This window comes from Diceros bicornis, chromosome 20 (assembly GCF_020826845.1).
Source record: "Diceros bicornis minor isolate mBicDic1 chromosome 20, mDicBic1.mat.cur, whole genome shotgun sequence".
Lineage (NCBI taxonomy): Eukaryota > Metazoa > Chordata > Mammalia > Perissodactyla > Rhinocerotidae > Diceros > Diceros bicornis.
Window position 1 is genome coordinate 2301426 of NC_080759.1, and position 14530 is coordinate 2315955.

A 14530-nucleotide genomic window follows, 5' to 3' on the forward strand; every position below is an offset into this window, starting at 1 on the left:
CCTGCAATCTCAGGTAGCTCCTGTGGCCCCAGGTTCCCAGGAATCTAGACTTCTGGCCTACACCAGCACAAACTGTCTTTCATGGCACAGGCTCCTGGCAGGCTCCCGTGAGCCAAGACTCTCAGATCATCCCAGCACTGGCCAACTCTCATGGCCCTGGATGACTACTGTGGTCACAGGATCTCAATGAGGACCTGCCAAAACAGGCTCCAGTGGGGCTACTCATGATCTCAGGGTCCCAGTTTTGCCCAGGGCCAGACACAATACTGTGGACGCAAGCTTTCCACTCACCCCAGTACCAGGTTGCTCAAGGGCTCCAGCAGCAAGCCTGCCCCTGGACACCACCAGATGGCCCACCCAGGACCCCTAGATGGGCTGAATGTGAAGGCTTTGGTTTACTAAAGCCAGTCTGTAATGAGTGGAAGAGGTGTCTACTTCCTCAAATTTGCAGACACCAACGGAAGGCCACAAGGATCATGAATAATCAAAGATCCATGACACCACCAAAGAAAAAGAATAAAACTCCAATGACCGACCAAGAAATGGAGATATAGGAACTATGTGACAAAGACTTCAGAACAATGCTCTTTGAGAAATTCATAAAACTCTAAGGAAACACAGACAGACTACTAAATGAAATAAGGAAATAGTGCATGAACAAGTGAGAAGTTCAACATAGAAACAGAAAGCATTAAGGAAAAACAAACAGAAATCCTAGAGTTGAAGAACACAATGACTGAACTGAAGAATTCAATAGAGACCTTCTAAATCAGATTCAACCATGTACAAGAAATAATTAGTGCACTAGAAGATGTGTCATTTGAAATCATCCAGTCAAAGGAGCAAAAAGAAAAAAAGGAACGGATAGGATTGGGGAAAGGTAGTGTGAATTATGGGATACCTTGAAAAGAAATAGATAAGCATTATTAAAGTACCAGAGGAGAAGACAGGGAGAAAGGAAAAGAAAGTTGACTTAAAAAAGTAGCAGCTGACACCTTCCCAAATCTGGGGAGAGATGTAGACATCCAAGGTCCTGATGCCGATTGGTCACCCTAAAATTTCAAACTAAAACTTTCTTCTCCAAGACACATTAGAACAAAACTATCTAAACTCAAAAAAAAGGATCAAACAACATGATCAAGTTCAACATGATGCAAATCAATGAATGTGATACACCGCATTGATAGAATGAAAGATAAAAATCCTAAAATAATCTTTCAATGCAGAAAAAGCAGTTTGACAAAATTCAATGCCACCTCATGATAAAAACTCTCAAGAAAGGGTTACAGAAGGAACATACCTGAACATAATAAAAGGTTTACATAACAAACCCACAGCTAACATCATATTGAACAGTGAAAGGTTGAAAGCTTTCTTGCTAAGACAAAGAACAAGACAAGGGTGCCCAGTCTCAACACCACTCTTCAACACACTGCTGTAAGTCTCACCCAGAGACATTTGGCCAGAGAAAGAAATATAAAGCATCTAAATTGGAAATGAAGGAACAAAGTGGTCTCTGTTTGCAGATATGATTTTATGTAGAGAAATACCTAAAGACTCCTCCCCAAACTGTTAGGACTAATAAACAAATTCACTCAAGCTGCAGGAGACAAAATCAACATATAGACATCGGTTGCCTTTCTCTACACTAACAATGAACTATCTAAAAATGATATAAAGAAAAAAATCCTAGTTACAATACCATCAAAAACAGTAAAATACTCATGAATAAATTTAACCAAGAAGGTGAAAGATCTAGAAACTGACAACTATAAGACACAGATGAAAGAACTTAAAGACACAAAGAAATGAAAAGATATCTTATGATCATGGATCAGAAGAATTAATATTTTGAAAATGTTCATGCTACTCAATGCCATCTCAAGATTCAATGCAATTCCTATTAAAATTCCCATGGCATTTTTCAGAGAAATAGGACAAATAATCCTAATATTCATGTGGATCCACAAAAGACCTCCAATAACCAAAGGAACCCCGAGAAAGAAAAAGCTGAAGGCATCACAATTTCTGATTTCAAACTTTATTACAAATCTATAGTAATAAAAACAGTATGATACAGGTATAAAATGAGACACCTATACCAATGGAACAGAATCAAGGATCCAGAAATAAAACCACACACATACAGTTTGCTAACAGTTGACAAGTCAGCTAAGAAGACTCCATGGGGAATGGATAGTTTCTACAACAAATGGTGCTGGGAAAACTGGATAACCACATGCAGAAAACTGAAATTGGACTCCTATTTTACACCACTCTATAAATGATCCCAAATTGAATTAAAGACTTAAATGTAAGACACCAAATATAAAACAACTAGAAGAAAATATAGAGAAAAAAGCCCCATGAAACTGGTCTTGACAAAGATTTTTTTGGATATAATATCAAAAGTGCAAGCAACAAATGCAAAACTTAACAAGTGTGATGACTTCAATCTAAAAAGCTTCTGCATAGCAAATGAAACAATTGGCAAACTAAAGGGGCTAATATCCACAGTATATAAGAAACTGTTACAACTCAACAGCAAAGAAACCAACAAAACAATATGAAAATGGTCAAAGGACCTGAATAGATACTTTTTCAAAGAAGACATAAAAATGGTCAACAGGTACCTGAGAAGATGCTCGTAATCACTCACCATCAGGGAAATGAAATCAAAACTACAATGAGATATCACCTCACACCTGCTAGAATGGTTATTCTCAAAGAGACAACAGACAACAAGTGTTGGCGAGGCTGTGTAGAAAAGAGAACCCTGTGCACCGATGGTATGAATGTAAATTGCTACAGTCACTATGGAAAAAATATGGAATTTTCTCAAAAAAATAAAAATAGAAATATATATAAATGAGCAATTCCACTTCTGGCTGTATACCCAAAGGAATTGAAGTCACTATTCTGAAGAGATATCTGCACCCCCATGTTCATTTCAACATTATTCACAGAGAACATGGACACAATCCAGGTGTCCATCAATGGATAAATAGATAAAGAAAATGTGAGATATATGTATACATGTAATATATAATGGAATATTATTCAGCCATGCAGGAGAATGAAATCCTGCATTTTGCGACAACATGGATGGACCTTGAGGCATTGCGCTAAATGATATAAGTCAGACGGAGAAAGACAAATACTATATATTCTCACTCATATGTGAAATCTAAAAAAGCCCAACTCAAAGGAATAGAGACAAAAATGGGTTTCCCAGGGTCGCGGGGTTGGGGGAAATGGGGAGATGTGAGTCAAATTGCACAAATTTCTAGCTGTAAAATGAACAAGTTTTGGGGATCTAATGTACAGCATGGTGACCATAATTAACAATACTATATTCTTATAGACTTGAAAGTTGTTAAGAGAGTAGATCTTGAAAGTGATCACTAGAAAAACCAAGTTAATTATGTGAGGGAATGGAGGTGTTAACTCACCGTATTGTGGTAATCCTTTCACAAATCATCATCTTGAACACCTAAAACTTACCTATGTTATATGTCACCAATATTTAAAGAAATCTAAAAAAAAAAATCTCTCAACAAAGTAAAACCCAGGACCAGATGACTGCACTGGTGAATTCTACCAAACATATAAATAAGTATTAAAAACAAGACTTCTTACACTCTGTCAAATATTGAAAAAGAGGGAACACTTCCAAGCTCACTTTACGAGGCCAGCATTACCCTGATACCAACACTAGACAAGGACACTAAAAGAAAATAAAATTACAGACCATTATCCCTGATGAACATGGATGCAAAAATCCTCAACAAAATACTAGCAAACTGAATTCAACAGCATGTTAAAAGAATTATACTCTACCACCAAGTGAAATTTATTCCTGGTATACAAGGGGAGTTCGATATACAAAAATTGATCAATGTAATAAGCCACATCAAGAAAATGAAGGGGAAAAAATGACCAACTCAATTGATGCAGAAAACCATTTGACAAAATTCAATGCCCTTTCATGATAAAAAACTCAACAAACTAGGAATAGAAGGAGAGTGCCTCAACATAACAAAATCCATATATGAAAAACACACAGCAAACATAATACTCAATGATGGAAGACTGAAAGCTTTTCCTCTAAGACCAGGAACAAGGCAAGGATGCCCACTTTCACCACTTCTATTCAACACAGTATTGAAAGTTCAAGCCAGACCCATGAGGCAATAAAAATAAATAAATAAAAGGCATCTAAATTGGAAAGAAATAAGTAAAATGGTCTCTGTTTGAAGATGATATCATGTCGTATGTAGAAAATCCAAAAGACTCCACAAAAAAGCCGTTTGATCTAACAAATGAATTCAGAAAAGTAGCAGGATACAAAATCAACACACAAAAATCAGCAGCATTTCTAGACACGAACCATGAGTTCTCTGGAAAGGAAATTACAAAAACAATTCATTTATAATAGTATCAGAAAGAATAACAGGCTTAGGAATTAACTTAACCAAGGAGATGAAAGGCTTACACCATAAAAACTACAAAACATTTCAGAAAGAAATTAAAGAAGACATTCATAAATGGACACACATCCCATGTTCATGGATTGGAAGGCTTACTATTGTTAAAGAGTCAGTATTACCCAAAACAATCTATAGATTCAATGTATTCCCTAGTCAAATCCTAAGGATGTTTTTTGCAGAAATAGAAAAACCCGTCCTAAAATTCACATGGAATCTCAAGGGACTCAGAATAGCCAAAAGAATCTTGCAAAAGAAGAACAAAACTGGAGGACTCACACTTTCTGATTTCAAAACTTACTACAAAGCCACAGTAATCAATAGTATGGTATTGTCATAAAGACAGACATAGAGACCAATGGCATAGAATAGCGAGCCCAGAAACAAACCCTCACATATATGGTCAAGTAATTTTTGACAAGGGTGCCAAGACCATGGAATGGAGAAAGGTTTCTTTTCAACAAATGGTGCTGGGAAAACTGGATATCCCCATGCAAAAGCTTGAAGCTGGACCCCATCCAACGCTATATACAAAAATTAACTCAAAATGGATCAAGGACATAAATGTAAGACCTCAAACAAGAAAACTCTTAGAAGAAAACATAAGATCAAATATTCATGACACCAGACTTGGCAATGATTTCTTGGATATGACACCAAAGGCGCAGGTAACAAAAGAAAAACAATGGAAAAATTGGACTCCACGAAAATTTTATAAGTTGATACATCAAGAGGCACCCACAGAATGGGACAAAATATTCGCAAATCGTATTTCTGACAAGAGACTGGTATCCAGAATATACAGAGAAGTCCTAAATTAAGCAACTAAAAACAAGCCAATTCAAAAATGGGCAGGGACTTGAAGACTCCTTTGCGAAAGAGGACTTAGAAATGGCACATAAGCACATGAAAAGATGCTCAACACCACTAATCATTAGGGAAATGCACATCAAAACCACAATGAGACACCACCTCACACCCAGTAAGATGAGTGTTATTGAAAAGACAGAAAACAGCAAGTGTTGGCCAAGATGCAGCGAAATGGGAACCCTTGTACACTGTTGATAGGAATGTAAAATGATGCAGCTGCTATGGAAAACAGTATTGATGTTCCTCCAAAAAATTGAACATAGAATTATCATGTGATCCAGCAATTCCTCTTCTGCATATACACCCAAAAGATCTGAAAACAGAGCCTTGAAGAGATATTTGTACATCCATGTTCATAGCGGTATTATTTACAACAGCTAAAACGTGGAAGCAACCCAAGTGTCCATTGACACATGAGTGGATACACAAAATGTAGTATATCCATACAATGGAATATTATTCAGCCTTAAAAATTAAGCATATTCTCCAATACGCTATACATGGATTAACCTTGGAGACATTATGCTAACTGAAATAAGCCAGTCACAAATAGACGAATACTGTATGAACTGAGAGTAGTCAAATCATAGAGACAGTAAGTAGAATGGTGGCTGCCAAGGGCTGGGGGGAGGGGAGAAGGGAGGGTTATTGTTTGATAGGTATAGAGTTTCAGATTTATAAGAGTTATGGGGATGAATGGTGGTGATGACTGTACAACTGTGGAAATGTATTGAACGCCATTGAAGTGTACACTTAAAAATGGTTAAGATGAAACATTTTTTGCTATGTATATTATGACTCAATATACAAAAAGAAAAAAAAAAGAAATGAGCTATCAAGTCACAAAAAGACATAGTGGACACTTAAACACATATTGCTAAGTGAAGGAAGCCAACTGGAAAAGGCTATATACACTGTTCCATAGTTTTCATATATTCCAATTACACGACATTCCAGAAAAGGCAAAACTATAGAAACAGTATAAAGATCAGTGTTGCCAGGAGTTGGGGGGCAAGGGACGAAGAGGTAAAGCACAGGGATTTTAGGGCAATCCAACTCTTCCGTAGGATACTGTCGTGGTGGATACATGAGATTATGCATTTGTCAAAATCCAAGTACATGACAGCAAGACAATGAACCTTAATGTAAACTACGGACTTGCTTACGAACACTATAGCAGCATCAGCTCCTCACTTGTAAGGAATGAAGCGCACTAACACGGGTGGTCACGCAAGATGTTAACCATAGGGGAAACTGTGGGGGAAGAGGGAGAAATGCTCTGCTCTCTCTGCTGAATTTCTCTGTTCATCTAAAACTTTCCTAAAAAAAATCTATTAATTAAAAAATAATCAATGGAAAGTAGGGAGTGGGTAGAAATATGGACGAAACAGGAATATCAGAATATTAATAAATGTTGAAGCTGGGTAATAGAGACATGGGGGGCTATCGCACTTCTCTGTTTAATTTGTGTATGTTCAAGGTTTTCCACAATAAAACATTTTTAAAGCTCCAGATTAAATCTAGATTATATGTACAAGGAATCAAAGAATGCAAAGAAAACAGATATTCTTGAAGCAAGTACTCAAGGGGCACACTGAGGGAACGTGCAATCACACTGGATAAAGAGTGAACGTCCTGGTTCCACCAGGAAGGTTCAGAGCTCAGTGAGCAAGGCAGGCAACAAAACAGTCAGGGAAGTGACAGATAATGATCACAGAAAAATGTTTGCCCTCACTGATCACAGAAATGCCAACGATGGGCCCTGACAGAACTGCCCCAGGATTTACAATGTCATGACACCCAGAATTAGAGCGGGCTCTGGGACAGAGCACCACGTCCTGTGAGAATGCCAATCAGCACCGGCTTTCTGGAGGGCAAATCTCCCAAACCCTGGAACCTGCAGGCCACTGGCCCGGCTGCTCTGTTGTATGGAACCTGTCCAAAAACAAAGAGATTGGGTAAAGATGATGGACTGAATAAACACATGTAGAGCCCCTTTGACATAGAATCCCTTAAACATGACCCAAAGTTTCCTTCATTGATGAACAAATTCATAATAGCCTTGGGAACCATCAAGAGAGCCGACATTTTGATGAAAACATCAAAGAGAGTCAAGAGCTGGTGATCGGAGATCCCAGTGGGGAACTCCGTGTGAGCCATGAAGACCAAGCCAGGGTGTCCTCTCTCCCTCTCCCTCCTCCCCCTGTCGTTCACCTAACACCTTCTGCATCGTCCCTCCACTCCCAGCCACTGCCAACCTCACGCTCCAGGAATACAGGAGCAGAGGCACAGGGCGCCCTTTCCACGAGCACAGCTCGTCCTCTTTCTCTCTGCACGGCGCCAGGCAGCAGAGCTGTCGTGACATGAGTACAGCCATGTTTGGCTGCTCCATTGACCTACAGCCACCAGCACAAAAAGAAATATAAAAGCTGCTTTCTGCGTGGTGGGAACCGGCCCTTCTCCCATGGAGATAGTTGCAATGTGTAAAAAATTCAAGGCCCTTCGGGCACTGCAGCCTGGGGCAGACTAGCCATCTGAGCTGGGCTGGGAGGATAAGCAGGGTAAACAATGCACGTACACAACTACTGGGCTGAGACGATAGCCAGAGTGTGGGGCTCAGTGCATGTACGCCACTGATAACCATTTGTGCATGGGAACACTGAATGCTTTCTCTGTAAACTCTGTAACTGCTTATATAAATTGCTGGAGACTGAGACCGGGTGAGAGTTCCACCTGTGGAAGGGACGCCTTGCCCAGGACGTGTGATTTCCGCCCAGCCGAAACAATTGACAGGACTCTCCCGGCAGTGGGACGTGGATGTTGTGAGTAATTGATTTATTGTGAAGTAATTGATCTGATGTGTTCTCTTTTCAGTTAACCTGGCGTTTCTCTTTCTGGTTGATTTGTGTCATTTCCCTTCAGTCGATCTGGTGTTTCCCTATCCGATAGAACTGATGTTTTTCCCTCTTATTATATGACCTATTCAAATGTGCCGCTATCTCAGCTGATGTGGATGTTTTCCCATTCCAGTCGAGCTGGTGTTTTTTCCCTCTTATTATTTGACCTATTCAGATCTGTTTGCGGACTATCACCTTTACCATCCTCTCTATAATAAAATATACCTTCAACCCATTTGTTTGGAGTGGAAAGTTTCTTTTACATCTACAATTGAATCCCCAAACCTCTCATAACAGGAGCCCAGCCCGGCACCTCCTCAGGGCCCAGCACACTCTTCCTCTCCATCTGGTCCTACCTGCAGCACAGACACCTGCTAGCTCATCTCCACCTTACAAACAAAACTCTCCCTTGGACCCAGGCTCTCTTTTGGCTACTGTCCACTTTCCCAACTCCCCTTCATGGCTAAACCTCTTAAATAAAGTGCCTTATACATACTGCCCTCCCATGGACCCCCTACACTCACTCTAGACCCAGCTTCATTCCCACCCTCTCAAGGAGACTGAGGTCACCAGTGATGCCACATGGCCGAGTCCAGCCATCTTTTCTCCATTCTGATCAGAGCTGTATCCCACCCAGCTGAGCACCCCTCCTTTCTGCAATACCCTTTCCCCTCATGGGTCCTGCAACTTCATGCTCCACGATTTCAGTCCCCTTTCCTGGACCTTCTTCAGCTGCACCTCTGCAAACACTGCCTGCTCCTAGGCTGGGCCCTGGTCCCTTCTACAGCTACAGTGTCTCCAGGAAACCTCATTCAATTCCACGGTTTTAAACATCTCTGACCTCATCCCGACTCTGCTGACACACCAATGCAACTTTAAGAGTTTAGGTGCTAGGTCCCCAGCATCAGCACCTAAGGAGTATCTCAGACTCGATTCATCTCAAAATTTCACTGTCATATGAGTTCCAAAATAACATCAAATCTTTCCAAAAGGAGGAAAAATTTGGATACAATAAACTGTTGTGTACAAAATAACCAATAAAACTTATACTTACATCCAATCATGGTTGCTTGATGGGGAAAATAAGAACACAGAACTAAGATCCGATATTCTCAAGCTGGGGACCAGAAGGTGATGAGTTGGGAGTGTAGAACACAGGAACTGATCAACTCTAAGCATTTACAGAAAGAGAGGCAGAAATGGTTGTTCCTAAAAACTGAAAGACACCCACTAAAAGAAGAGAAAAATCATGAGAAAACCTAACAAATTAAAAATTAAATTAAATGGTAGACTCACATTCCAATTTATCAATAATCACAATTGTAAATGGATCAAATTGCTCTAGAAAAACATGAAGGCTCTCGAGTTGAGTTAAAATATTGTTATAAAATAAAGGGATATAATATGGTTGAAAATAAGGAGATAAAGAAATAAGACTTTAAATGGGACAAAAAGGGGTTCTCTGTGTTGATAACTGTCAGGAACACTTATGCACCTAACAATATGGTCTTGAAGCATAAAGCAAAACTGGACAAACAAGAAGACACAGGCACCCCAAGGGAGGTGCCTTCCCTTTCCACAGGGAAACCTACCTTACCTTTCTTAAAAAGACACAGGTCAAGTGATACAGTAAGTTAGGAAACAGATCTGCTGACGAACACAAAAAAGCTAGATCTAGCCTCAGCCCCAGGGACAACAATGTAAGCAGCTAGTGGAGAGCGAACATTCTCCTCAAACCACAATGAAACAGTCACCACAATGGACTGTGTGCTAAGCCACAATGAAATCTCTAAAGAGTCCAAAAAGCAGAAATCTATAAGTGACCATATTACTGGAACTTAAAGCAATAAAAGTAACAAGTAATCACAAAATATTGGCACCCCTCCCCCAACCTATCCACTTGAAAATCTGTCCACACCCTTCTAAATCTCTCAGGTTAAAGAGGGAATCCAGACAGACAGGAGAAACTCTTTAGAAATGAACAGCAATGAGAGCAGCATGAGACAAATCCATGGCGTGGGGACAAGGGGACAGAGGAAGTGCACAGCCTCCACTGCAGGTATCAGGGAATATCACCTGTACATGAAGAAGCTGAGCCCTTCCCTCCAAGAGCAAGAACACCACCACAATAAAACCAAAGACAGCAGAATGAAGTGAGAATTCACCAGGCAGGAACAACAACATAGACCTGAGCAATGGAGTCGAGGGCTGGCTGTCTGGAAAGACCTGTAACAGTGAGAAACCTTGGGCAGTCTGACCAAGAAGAACAGACAAAGGCACCAAGAGGAACAGACAAAGGCACCAAATTGTACCATCAGGTACGAGAAACTACAGAAACAGCTTTAACGTGATAGGAGAACATAGTGGATAACTCTGACCAGGACATCAGTGGTCCTCAACTGGAGCTGTCCTTCCCCTAGGATGCATCTGGAAACACGAGGGATGGGTTTTGTTTCTTGTTTTGGGTTGTCCTACTGGTTGTTGCCCTGGGGGTCCCGGAGATCCTGAATAGCCTGTCACATAGACCCGTTTCTCTCCTGAAGAGTTACTGGCATCTGGGAAGACAAGCACTGATCCAGATTAAATGAACAATGTGGTAGGAAAATGTTTTCCATGGATGTATAACAAGCAAAAGGTGGTACCCTCAATACATAAGGAATATCGAGAAACCAATGTTTACAACTACTAAACTGTAAGAGAGCAGGATTATCAGAAACATAGCCAAGAAACACACCAAAAATATATCCAACCAATTTGTACAGGTGGAGAAATATGTATGTAAAGCACAGGGAACAGTAGAGGAGATTACACACCAAATTTTACTACCAACAAGGAATAAAAGTTGGGAGGTAGGTGAGAAATAGGAGTTTTTACCACTTCTTACCTTATATATTTCTCTGGTGTTTTAATTTTTACAAAAGAGAATGTATTCTACTCAAAAAGATGTTTCAGGGGCCGGCCCGGTGGCGCAAGCGGTTAAGTGCGCGCGCTCCGCTGCGGCGGCCCGGGGTTCGCTGGTTCAGATCCCGGGCGCGCACCGACGCACTGCTTGGTAAGCCATGCTGTGGCGGCGTCCCATATAAAGTGGAGGAAGATGGGCACAGATGTTAGCCCAGGGCCGTCTTCCTCAGCAAAAAAAGAGGAGGATTGGCGGATGTTAGCTCAGGGCTGATCTCCTCACAAAAAAAAAAAAAAAAAAAAAAAAAAAAAAAAGATGTTTCAAATTTTAAAGAAATTATTAAAATTTTCAAAATGACTTCAGTTCAAGGATATTCATTAAAACACAAATGAAAAGAACCTCCCCATGACTTTAAGAGTCTCCTATAACTTTTCCAATAGTTTACTATGTCGATTTTATTTCACATTTAGATCCTAACTCATTGGAATTTACATTTGTGTGAGGGATGCAATAGAAGCTGATTTTCTCCTGTTCAAGTGGTAAACCAACGATCCAGGTACAATTCATTGGGTAGGCGTGGCTTTCTCAGCTGACCTGCAATGCCTCCTTTCCCACCTGCTAAACCCTGACAAATAATGCTGCCTCTCGAGCGCCCTAGAGCGAGCGGGGTGAGCTCTGCAGCCTGGGCTCCCTGTCTGCGAGGGGCGGCTACCAGCAGAGCCTTCTCCCAAGACAGCAGCAGGCATGCTGCACACAGAAGTGCTCAGGGGCCGTCTGCTGCGGAGCAGGAAACCCCTCATGAGGAGCAGGCAGTGGGGGAGCCCCGAGCACCGGGACTGACCTCGGTGGGGGGCAGCATGCTCCTCAGTTAGGGAGCCCCCTTCATTCAGCTCGTCCATATCCTCCTGCAGCGTGTGCACCTGGCTGTCGGCAGCTGCCCCTCTTCAGCTCGCTATCCTTCTCCACCTGCTCCCGCAGGCGGCACCCGTGCTCCGGTTCCCCCGGGAGCAGAAGCAGTAGGAGACAGCGAGTCGAGGAGTTCTTGGGCCCCCAGTGCTGACAGGATGACCCTGCTGAGGGACGTGGGGCCGGTGTCGCTGTGTTCGCCCTGCACATCTTCTGCGGCTGGCTCGGGGGTGACATCTGTTGGAGGGTGGAGGGGCTCTGGGAGGGTTTCTGAGGCATCATTGTGAATGATGAATGTGGGGGCTCTGGGCCAAGCTCTCATCAGGCCCAGGGCTGGTCCCGCTGTAGCTGGGCTCCACATCTCTCTTCAGCCTCTTTGGGTCAACAGCCTCTCAAGGGACAGATGGCCTCTCTTGAGTGTGTGCTGAGCAGAAACTGTAAGAAGGAAGCCAGCCAATAAATGTGCATGCCTCAGATCCTGAGGGATAAAGTCACCCATGGAAATGCCACTCTTACTCAGCAGGCCCTGGCTGGGCAGAGGGGGTCTCATCGCCAGCATCTACAGCAGACGTGTTTGCATCTCCCAGGCTGCCACACACTGTGGAGGCCACACTGTCTCCTGGAGTTCCTTCCAGAGACTCTGTGCTCGCGCCTGACTGGTGGCTTCCTGGGTGGCACTGGGTGCGGGTTCGCTCTGCAGAGAGGCTCGCTTCAACTTGCGGGACCCTGGCTGGGCCCTCAGGTTTTCCCTCAAGGATGAGGATGAACCTGAAGCTCCTTTCCCATCTGCTTCACTCGCATGTTCCTCAGGACCCCGGCAGCTATCTTGGTGTCATTTCTCCTGCGTGGCCACGGCCTTCAGCTCCTCCTTCTCAGTCAGGTGGAAGTTGGAGGGCAAGGCCATGGGCTTGAGCATGTAGTACTGATCCTCCAGCCTGTCCAAGAGTTTTTTTTGGTAAAATGTTCACTACAGATGAAAGAATGCTTAGTAGGGGCCAATCATCCCTGTGAACAGCTTTTAGCCACTGGACCAGAAGTTTTGAGCCCTTTATGTAGAGCCTGCAAGGATACATGAAAAAGTAATTAAAAAGAAAGAATTAAATGTCTCCCTCTAAAATAATCAACTATAAAAGCAAAACAAGTGTTTTTGGGAACACCCATACTTAGGATCTTTGCCCATTTAAACCTTTAGTAAAGATGTAAGGAACACCTCTGCTTGCAAGTTATTACTGGAATAGAAAGATGAAAGACCCACTGTCTACCTTAAGGAGCTGACCATCTGTAGGGCAGAGAAGGAAGGAAGGTGAAGACCTCCTCCCAGGCTGTGGTAAGTGCCCTGTAGGGCCACAGATGCTCAGGCAGAGAGCACAGGATGACACCAAGGCAACAGGAAAGGCTTCAGGAAGCCTCAGAAATAGTTCCTAGAAGCTCATGGTTGTCGAACCCTCCTGCTGTCCCTGGGATGCAGGACTTTGGGTGCTAAAATGGGGAGGGTTGGTCCCCCTATTTCAAAGCCAGGCCAGATGTCGGCCAGCAGAGCCTCCCGGGCACTCAGCAGGGAGCCTGGCCCCAGCTCTACTCAAGCAGCTGAGGATATGGGACTGCCGCCAAGAGGAGGTCAGCCCCAAGAGCTGTGGTTCGTTGTTCCTCCTGTCCTTCCACTACCAGGAGGAAAGCTGCTCCCTGTACCAAGCAACTAGCCCCTGAAATGTACTGACCAAGACACTTCATAATCTTTTCTCCTCATTAAGGTAAAATCTCTATTTAGAGAAAACTACGCACATGGGAACGTAGGGGGTCTCTCTCGAGGCTTTCTTCTCCTCCTGAGTTCATCTAACCCCCATGAGGCCACTGTGGACCAGACCAGGTGGATACTAGGTCCTCAGGGAGTTCCAAGCAACCTGACCTTCTAACATTTCTCAATGCTTTGTGACGAGTTACCAAAGGACCCCCACCTCCTTTGCCCCCAGACCATGTTAAACAATGACACATGCCAAGAGCAACCTTCTCTGCAGTGCTTTGCATCATTCTCAAAAACAGTAACAAATCTTTTGGGACACAGACTCTGAAGGAAACTGTCAAGAAAGCATGTTGTCTGACCTTTGAAACAAGCTCACATTACTAGTTCTTTGGATAGATTGTAACAACTTCCGACTTAAAAAAACCACTGTGAACTTTGAATAAGACTAAAGACAACAAGTGGCATTCAGGTCTTTAAAAATTCAATAACAACCTGCAACATGAAACAAAAGGATCTGCCAGGAGGTTTTCAAAGTAGAATATCTTCAGTGCACTGTTCTGAGACCTCCATTGCAGAGTCCGCAGGAAAGGACTCACTCAACTGGCTGAATTCCAGAAGCCCTCATGAAGGGAGCCAGGCCAAGGGGAAGGCAAACCCCTCATCCCGCTGTGGGATCCCAAGGAAGAAGTGAAGAGAGGAGCCCCTTCCCTGAGTCCCCAGGGTAAGCCTC